At 36.2% G+C, this 10107-nt stretch overlaps 1 long non-coding RNA gene across 3 annotated transcripts; it reads right to left on the bottom strand.

Annotated features, from left to right (window-relative positions):
- Nucleotides 1-1449: 1449 nt before the first annotated feature.
- On the bottom strand, nt 1450-9826 carry LOC107828301 (uncharacterized). 3 transcript variants are annotated; one of them, XR_012702054.1, is made up of 3 exons: nt 9694-9826; nt 9334-9577; nt 1450-3164 (listed from the first exon to the last, which is right to left on the bottom strand). It is a non-coding gene; the product is annotated as an uncharacterized LOC107828301 (long non-coding RNA). The 3 variants fall into 3 exon arrangements; XR_012702053.1 differs by having other exon boundaries at nt 1450-3502; XR_012702052.1 differs by having other exon boundaries at nt 1450-3992.
- Between the last annotated feature and the right edge of the window lie 281 nt (nt 9827-10107).

Genomic DNA, 10107 nt, shown 5'->3' on the forward strand with positions numbered 1-10107 from the left:
TTTCGTCCATTGCCACGTCCACATCCATTGACACATTCATAATAATAATTTTGTCTTCTTTCAGACTTATCACATTTTCTTAAGGGAATGAGAATGGAGCAAATTTAATGGGACGGGTTTTCAATTCTTTGCCCACAATCATACATGAATTTAATCATGGCAAGGCATAGAAATTTTACCACTTTGGGTGGTTATAACTTCTTTCAAACTCCATTAGAGTTGCAATCAAAATTTATCGTCTTTGCTTGTATTTAAAATCAAATTATAGAATGTCAAGAATTTGAAAGAGAAAAGTAAAATACTTACCTTAAATCCAGAATTTAATCATGAAGGAAGTTCATGGAACAATTGACAATCATTATGCTCAATCCCAAAGCTTCTACTCAATTGATTAGAGTCTAGTGCCGATAACGTGTGATAAAACAAAGAACAATATTACAGAGAAAGAGAGAGTAATTCTTATTGATATTTTGGGATGATTTACAATGAGGTAAGACCCCTCTATTTATAGGGGAAAAATGACTTAGTCACAACGTAAAACTCTCTATAACATAGACATTCACTCTAAATAGAATTCTATTCGTAACAAACTTTTAAATATGGTCAACTAATTCAGCGAATCGTGTCCAATAATTTTTCTCATATGAGTGACTACCCTTCTGTGGAAAAATCAGATAAAGTACTCCACCCAAAAAAAATTGACCCTAAGCAATATCATGAGCTGAATTAGTACTTAAAATACATAATCTTTATAAGGAACTTTTACCAGTGAGAAAATAGAGGAATTTACACGGAATGCAATTCGTTTAAAACTTATTTTAGTAAGTTATAGTAACTACTTTTAGAAAATTACATACATACGACTTATTTTAAAATCTACAACTTTTATCCCTAATATATCTCTCTTGAAATTTTCTCACCTAAAGGATATCCTTATATATCTCCAGATTCTCTCACCCAGCTATTTTCAATTAATATCTGAATTTGATTAGTAAAATTGTACCGTCCATTTTAATTATACAAAAATTCCTAGGTCCTATAAAACTTTCATGATCAAGTATTACATCAATTACGAGACTAACGATACATGAATTTTTGGCTAAAGGAATAATATATAACGTCATACATAATAGAGAAGAGCTTTTCTGCTACCAGAAAAGTCACTTACAATTCTACCCCATAATATATAATATATACTTAATATATGAATATAATAATATACTTGGTCATACAAATATATATATATATATATATATATATAATTACTGTATTATATGTTGGAAAAGATAAAAGAACACATCTTTCTGCGTAAAAATTACATAATATGTTGGAAAGAGAAAAGAAAACATCTTTATGCATAAAAATTATTTCAAGAAAGCACTAAGCAAGTGCTATACATGTATATGTCATTTTATTTCAAGAAAGCACTAAGCAAGTGCTATACATGCGTAGAAAACAAGCTCTACTTTCAAAGAGCTCAAATAATTCTTTATGCAAAAAAATGTGAACATAACACATCTTAATACAGTCAACTACATTCCCTTTCCGTAAACCCAACAAAATACTACTAAATGGTATGGCTATCTAGGTCTTCGTCCAATTCTTTGTACTGATGCACTTCCTTGTGCTTCCTGGCGATAAATATTAGAGGGGGAGAAAACATATTCTGGATGATGTAGTGTTGAACGTCTACGACAAGTTTCACGCTTGACATTTCACAACAACAGAGTAAAACTGAATTATGTTTCTACTAAGAACCTCATGAGAACATTTCCTCAATTCTAAATGAGCATGAATTTTGGATTACTCTTGTCTGTCTTCAGTTGCAGGCCTTGCAATTGAGGCACTTATGTGACCATAATATAGAATTTAACATCTGATGTTTCCTAGTCATTGGAAATGATTCAATTCTAAGTTATTTTTGGAGATTGATATGTAAAATAAGAACATATTTTGCATAAATTTGCAACAACAAATGTATGACTTCTCCATTGGGCATAGGTGTAGCTTCATTGTACTTCTTGTTCCATTGGGAAGACCTAAAGATGCTACTACATCAAATAGTAGAACTTAAAAGCATAAGGCGTCAGTCATCTCCAAAGAGCTTTAAAGCATGAACTATTAATCAAACTAAACATAAAATGAATTTACTGAACTACAAATTAAAGTGAAAAATCACCTACATATCCAATAGTAAGTTCCAGATATGGTTATCAATAGGAAAAATCAGTTAAGTTTTAGAATATATAAATACTTTGCTTCCCAGCATAAAAAAATATATTTATATTGTTATACCACGAAGTTAGCAGATATTTTCTAATGACGAAATACAAAAACATGAAGGCCTTATGTTATTGCTAATCCAAGTGAGATGCTTCTAGTTTCATTAATTGTTAAGTTAAAAAAATATCCCAAACAGTAGCATAGAAACTCTTTTGGTCACAAGTAACCAAGAATCTAATCCATAATGATCCACCTGCCAAGAGCTTTTACTTTGAGATCAAGCTAAAACAATGAATAAAAACAAACAATATCTCTAGAGACAAATTTATTTAAAGACGAAACTGGCCGGGCAGAACATAAATTTCTACTGCACCAAGAAACGCTAATGTTACCATTTTACGCCATTTTACAAGTTTCATTATTACGATACTGGGAACAAAGTAGAAGGAAATTTGTCAAGTTTCTTGAAACATTTTGAAGTTTACCGCAAATAAGTCAAGAATATCAAGGACTGAAATATCTCTATATTGTTGGACAATAAGATTCAACACACCCCTGCAGGCAGAACAAACTTAGATTTGTATACTGAATATTGGTGAAAAGAATGAAGTACGAACAAGTTAAGCTGTTGAGTTGTGGATTAGAGACACCAAATATTTCAAAAGTTTCGGTTTCAAACAAATTGCATATGTGCCAGTAAGAGAAAAATGACACATGAGACTATGAGTAATGCCTGATATTCTGACAAATAGAATTTGGTCTACAAAACAGTATAGTTAAAAGGAATAATAGAAGAATCTTGTGCGAATACAATAATTAATTTTATCAAACTACATTATAAAAAATCTTGAAGTGGTAGAAGTATACATTATACTAACCTCAGCTGCTACCATTTTTTTTGTGTCTAAGATAGCCATGTTATAGTTACCTGGTGTCAATAGCTAGGAATAAAAGAATTAGCAACATGCAAGATAAAAAGCATCATTGGGAGAATAGTAATATATGTCGAATACAAGCAAGAGAAGATCATAAGTTATTTCCATTAAGAGTATACAAGCCCTGAGTATGTTAATAGTTTCAAACCATAAATTACTGGATGTATCCAAAAGGCATTACTTAGAAGCATCACAATGGTATTCAGGCTCAAACTTTTTTCTGGTGCAGAAGTTTCTATAACCAGTTGGGAAATAAACTGCCTAGCAAAAGAAGATTTTTAAAAACTGTAACGGCCCTAGAAGATGAATGAAGGCAGTTTCACAGTATTCTATCTGCATGAGTTCTGCAAAATTACAAAAACAGATGCTCAAAAAATCCAAATAGAGAAAAAGAGGAGAAAAGATGAATTTGAAAGAAAATAACAAATCAAATGAACTAAACTAAATAAGACTTCAAAGTTAAGCATAATGCTTCAAAATGGATTAACTTTTTACTAAAAAGTTCCTCAAGATCGCTCTGGAGCAAATAACATTATTTAAGGTTGTCAAATTCAGCCATTCATCTTTACATCTTCGAGACGGGTTATTGAAGGCTACGAGGAACCTTACCATTTTACAGGGTAGAGATGAGACGACATCATAGAAAAATAAAATGAAGAAAGAAGTACAATAGAGGAAAACCAATCAAATGGCACTGAATGATGTGGGGTCCATCCCATAAATCAAGGAAGATAATTTTCTTCCTTTGATTGGAAGCCACCATCTTTTCTTTTGCACTATCAAATATGGTAGGTTGCATAAGAAAAAACGTCAAGATTGGTAGGCATAGCAAATCTGCAAGAGAGAAAAATGTAAAATGTAGTAGGCGTGACATCTGAGTGAAAGATAGAGAGCAAAGTATTCCATAGACTATAAGAAAATAGTCTGTGAAGAAAAATAGAGTGTGAGAGATATTGTAGTGAGGTGGAAAAAGCAAAAGAGTATTTTTTCTTTTGAGGGTGTAGTGGTCTTAGGAGTATTTGTACTTGTTACTACACAGTGTAAAATTCTTCGCTACAGTGATATCAGTTGCACTTCTTGGCCGTGATTTTTTCCCTTATTCAAAAGGGTTTCCGCGTAAAATCTTGGTGTCATTTTTGCTGCATTTTTATTCTTGCTGATTTAACCATAACTTAGTGGTCCGCATTTATCACTAATACCGTAAATATTATTTTTACGGGATTTATTCCCAACAAATGGTATCAGAGCCAAGATTCTGTCTGAGTATGCTCTGTGGTTGCAGCACATTCTGAATTTCCACATCAGAAAAGAATTACTTTAGTCTCATAATAAATAGTATTTGTATTTGTGATAAACGATGGAAGCCGACACTAGTAGAATGGTTACTTTGAATGGCATAAACTATGCCAATTGGAAGGGCAAAATGGAAGATTTGCTCTATGTCAAGAATTTTCATCAACCTCTCTTCGCCACTATAAAGCCTGATAATAAATCAGATGAAGAGTGAAATTTATTACACAGGCAGGTTTGCGGCTTTATTAGATAGTGGGTTGACGATAATGTTTTAAACCATATTTTTGGGAAAACACATGCTCGGACCTTATGGGAGCACCTTGAAAGTCTGTATGCTCGGAAAACTGGAAACAGCAAAATGTTTCTAATAACGCAATTGTTGAGTTTAAAATACCATGATGGTTCCGCGATGACAGATCATCTGAATAATTTTCAGGGGATCATGAACCAGTTATCTGCTATGGGCATTAAATTTAATGTAAAAATTCAAGGCCTGTTTCTACTTGGTTCCCTACCAGATTCTTGGGAAGTTCTTAGAACTTCATTATCAAATTCTGCTCTAGATGGTGCGATCTCTATGGATCTTGCCAAGAGCAGCCTTTTAAATAAAGAGATGAGAAGAAAATCTCATGATTCCTCCTCATCAGATGTCTTGGTGACTGACTCTAGGGGGAGAAGCAAGAATCGGGGTTCTCAAAATAGAGAACATAATAGAAGCAAATCCAGAAGCAGACTTAAAGATATTGAGTGCTATCATTGCGGGAAGAAAGGGCACACAAAGAAGTTTTGCCGGATTTTGAAAAAGGAGAATAGAGACAAGGAAGAACAGAAAGAAGATGGCAATCTTGTGGCCAACGTCACTACAGAAGATCTTGTTACTGTCCTTGATGCAAATATGATAAATATTGTTTGTGATGAGTCAAGTTGGGTTATAGACAATGGTGTCGCATCTCATGTGACATCAAGGAAGGAATTTTTCTCATCCTATACTTAGGGTGACTTTGAAACTTTGAGTATGGGTAATGAGACTGTATCTAGGGTGACTGGTGTTGGAACGATTTGTTTGGAAACTAGTATTGGAACTAAACTAGTTTTAAACAATGTAAAGCATGCACCTGATGTTCGTTTGCACTTGATCTCTGTTGGTGGTTTTGGATGATGAGGGATATGTTAGTACCAATGGTGCTGGAAAGTGGAAACTCACTAAGGGTTCCATGATTGTGGCTCGTGGGGAAAACGTCGTGGTCTATACTGGACTACGGCCTCTACTTGTGTTGATATGGTGAATGTCGTTGAGAGCAATAACTCATCAACGTTATGGCATAAGAGGCTTAGCCACATTAGCGAGAAAGGACTAAATGTTCTGGCCAAGAAGAAATTGTTGTCAAATTTTGAAAGTGCAAAATTAGAAAAATGTGAGCACTGCTTGGCTGGAAAACAAAAAAGAGTTTTGTTCCGGTCTCATCCTCCTTCAAGAAAGACAGAGTTGCTTGAGTTGGTGCATTTAGATTTATGTGGTCCAATAAAGACAAGGACTTTGGGTGGTGCACTTTATTTTGCTACATTTATTGATGATTGCTCGAGGAAACTTTGGAGCTACATCTTGAAGACTAAAGACCACGTGTTGGGTGTCTTTAAGCAGTTTCAGGCTTCAGTTGAAAGAGAAACCGGAAAGAAGCTGAAGTGTATTCGTACCGATAACGGTGGTGAATATTGTGGACCATTTGACGAATACTGCAAGCAACAGGGTATCAGACACCAAAAGACTCCTCCTAAGACTCCTCAGCTTAATGGTTTAGCAGAAAGGATGAACAGAACCTTCATGGAAAGAGTCAGATGTTTGCTTTTTGAAGCAAAGTTGCCTAATTCCTTTTGGGGTGAGGCTTTGTTGACCGTCGCACATGTTATTAATCTATCCACTATGGTTGCTTTGCAAAGTGATGTTCCAAACAGAGTTTAGTATGGCAAGAATGTTTCCTATGACCACTTGAAGGTGTTTGGTTGCAAAGCTTTTGTACATGTACCTAAAGATAAGAGGTCAAAATTAACTGCCAAGACAAGGCAGTGCATCTTCATTGGTTATGGCCTTGATGAGTTTGGTTACAGGCTATATAATCCAATTGAAAAGAAGGTCGTGAGAAGCCGTGATGTTATCTTCATGGAGGATCAAACCATTGAAGATATTAACAAAGCGGAGAAGCTAAAATCTCCAAGTTCTGAAGGTTTAGTTAATCTTGATCAAATTCCTCATACAAATGCGGATGACGTTGGTGGGCTCAATGATGATGGTTATGCCCAGAACCATATTTCAGATCAGTATATTGATGGTGATGGTGATAACAATGCTAATGCTGATGAGGTAAATGCTCTTACTCACGAAGCTGTGGACGAGTTAGATATTCCACTCAAGAGGTCCTCTAGACCTCGTACTCCTTCCTCCTATTATTCACCCAATGAGTATGTATTACTCACTGATGGGGGAGAACCTGAATGTTATGCGGAGGCCATAGAAGATGAGCACAAGGATCAATGGATTGAAGCCATGCAAGATGAGATGAAATCTCTGCATGAGAACCATACTTATGAGTTGGTGAAATTGCCTAAGGGCATGCGAGCTTTGAAGAATAAGTGGGTGTTTAAAGTTAAAGCTGAAGAACATAGTTTGAAGCCCAGATACAAAGCTAGATTGTTTGTCAAGGGATTTGGTCAAAGGAAAGGTATTGACTTTGACAAAATATTTTCTACTGTCGTGAAAATGTCCTCCATTCGGACAGTTCTTGGTTTGACTACCAGTCTTGATTTGGAGATTGAGCAGATGGATGTGAAGACTGTTTTTCTTCACGGTGACTTAGAAGAGGAGATTTATATGGAACAACCTGAGGGCTTCAAGGCAAAAGGTAAAGAAAATCTTATTTGCAAACTTAAGAAGAGTCTATATGGATTGAAGCAAGCTCCCAGACAGTGGTACAAGAAGTTTGAGTCTATTATGGGGGAGCAAGGCTACAAGAAGACTTCTTCAGATCACTGTGTGTTTGTATAAAGATTTTCTGATGACTTTATTATTCTCTTGCTATATGTGGATGATATGTTGATTGTGGGCAGGAATGCTTCCAAGATTGACGAGTTGAAAAAACAGTTGAATAAGTCTTTTGCAATAAAAGACTTGGGTCATGCTAAGCAGATTTTGGGCATGAGAATTACTCGTTCGAGAAACGAAAGAAAGCTTTACTTGTCACAGGAGAAGTACATAGAACGTGTACTGGAGCGCTTCAATATGAAAAGTGTTAAGTTGGTTCGCACACCCCTTCCTGGTCATCTGAAGTTGAGCAAGAAGATGTGTCCTACAACAACGGAGGAAAAAGAGAGAATGGCCAAGATTCCTTATTCCTCTGCTGTCGGAAGTTTGATGTATGCAATGGTATGTACTCGACCAGATATTGCTCCTGCAGTCGGTGTTGTTAGCAGATTTCTCGAAAATCCAGGAAAAGAGCATTGGAAAGTTGTAAAATGGATACTCAAGTATCTAAGAGGAAGCTCACATGAATACTTAAGTTTTGGAGGATCAAATCCAATTCTGAAGGGCTATACAGATTCTGATATGGCAGGTGACAGAAAACCCACTACTGGATATTTGTTTACTTTTTCAGGGGAGCTATATCATGGCAATCGAAGTTGCAAAAGTGTGTCGCACTATGTACAACTAAAGCGGAGTATATTGCGGCTGCTGAAACTGGCAAGGAGATGATATGGATCAAAAGATTTCTTCAAGAACTTGGATTGCGACAGATGGAGTATGTTGTCTATTACGACAATTAGAGTGCAATAGACATGAGCAAAAACTCCATGTACCATGCGAGAACAAAACACATCGACGTCAGATATCATTGGATTCGTGAGCAAGTGGAGAACGAATCACTTCAAGTCAAAAAGATTCACACGAGTGAAAATCCTGCAGATATGTTGACCAAGGTAGTACCAAGAGACAAGTTCGAGCTTTGCAAAGAACTTGTCGGCATGCGCTCAAACTAGAATCTCCGGTGTTACCTCCTTCAGGTGAATGGGACTGGAGGGGGAGATTTGTGGGGTCCATCCCATAAATCAAGGAAGATAATTTTCTTTCTTTGATTGGCAGCCACCATCTTTTCTTTTGCACTATCAAATATGGTAGGCTGCATAAGAAAAAATGTCAAGATTGGTAGGCATAGCAAATCTGCATGAGAGAAAAATGTAAAATGTAGTAGGCGTGAGGGAGTGAGGTTCTGCTTATAAAAGGAGAGCTTTGGCTCTCATTTCTTACACACCAAAAAAAATCTCAGACAACACATCTGAGTACAACACATCTGAGTGAAAGATAGAGAGCAAGGTATTCCATAAACTATAAAAAAAATAGCCTGTGAAGAAAAATAGAGTGTGAGAGATATTGTAGTGAGGTGGAAAAAGCAAAAAAGTATTTTTTTTCTTTTGAGGGTGTAGTGGTCTTAGGAGTATTTGTGCTCGTTACTACACAATGTAAAATTCTTCGTTATAGTGATATCAGTTGCTCTTCTTTGCCGTGGTTTTTTCCCTTATTCAGAAGAGTTTACACGTAAAATCTTGGTGTCATTTTTGCTGCATTTTTATTCTTGCTGATTTACCATAACTTAGTGGTCCGCATTTATCACTAATACCGTAAATATTATTTTTACAGGGTTTATTCCCAACAAATGGGCCTTTGGATTGATGGATGATAGATCTTTTAAGTTATAAAATACCTATGGAAAAAAGGAATGGAATGAAAAAATTATCAAATTTTCCTTTTCGTTACTACAGTTTTTGATTCTAATGGTAAATGCAGAGAGTTCAGCTAGAAGAGTAGAAATAGTTATTCAAGATGGAAACTTACTTTCTCTCTTGTCCATATTCTTCAAATGCATGAGTAGAATCAGTTAACATAAGAGCCAGAGGCACAGGAATTTCTTGAATAGCCCTAAGCAGATTTGGTACCTTCTTTGGGAGTCGGTAATAAAGGAACGAACATTAATGGAATATAAATTGAACTAAATCCCTTAAGAAATTGAAATCGAGCCCTTCTCAGGTCTCCATACAGTGAGAATACAACTCTGTCATTGACGCAATAATGGCTAAACCTGTGTAAAATGGAAAGAGGGTTCTTCGGAATAAGAGAAAGAAAGGAAATCTAAAACAAACACACAAATAAAAAATATGCTCAGAAAAGCTACCTTTAGAAGACTACGATACTTACCAGCAAAGCAATTGAATTGAGAAATGGAAGAGAAACCCAAATTTTGGCAGCACCGTATACGGAAAGCGGAGCAGTGCTACACAATGTGAATTTGTGAGGAGGAGTACGGAAAATGAAGTGGGAGTGGAAGACGGCTGTCCACTTGGATCCAAAGACCGTACACGTGTCAAGAAAATATGAGAATAAACTAAAGGTGTTTATCGGACGGGCTGGGACGGGCTGGGACGGGCTGGACACAAAAATGGTCAGCCCGTTAGGGTTACGGGCGGGTTGTTAGTGGGCTGAAGTTAACGGGCTGCTGGCGGGCTGGGATTTTTTGGGTCCTATAGGGCCCGTACGGGTTCGGGCCTAGCGGGCTCGGGCGGATCGGGCTTTCGTTTTTTTTTTTTAACTATCTTATATTTTTCTTTTTCA

This window comes from Nicotiana tabacum, chromosome 18, assembly GCF_000715075.1.
Source record: "Nicotiana tabacum cultivar K326 chromosome 18, ASM71507v2, whole genome shotgun sequence".
Lineage (NCBI taxonomy): Eukaryota > Viridiplantae > Streptophyta > Magnoliopsida > Solanales > Solanaceae > Nicotiana > Nicotiana tabacum.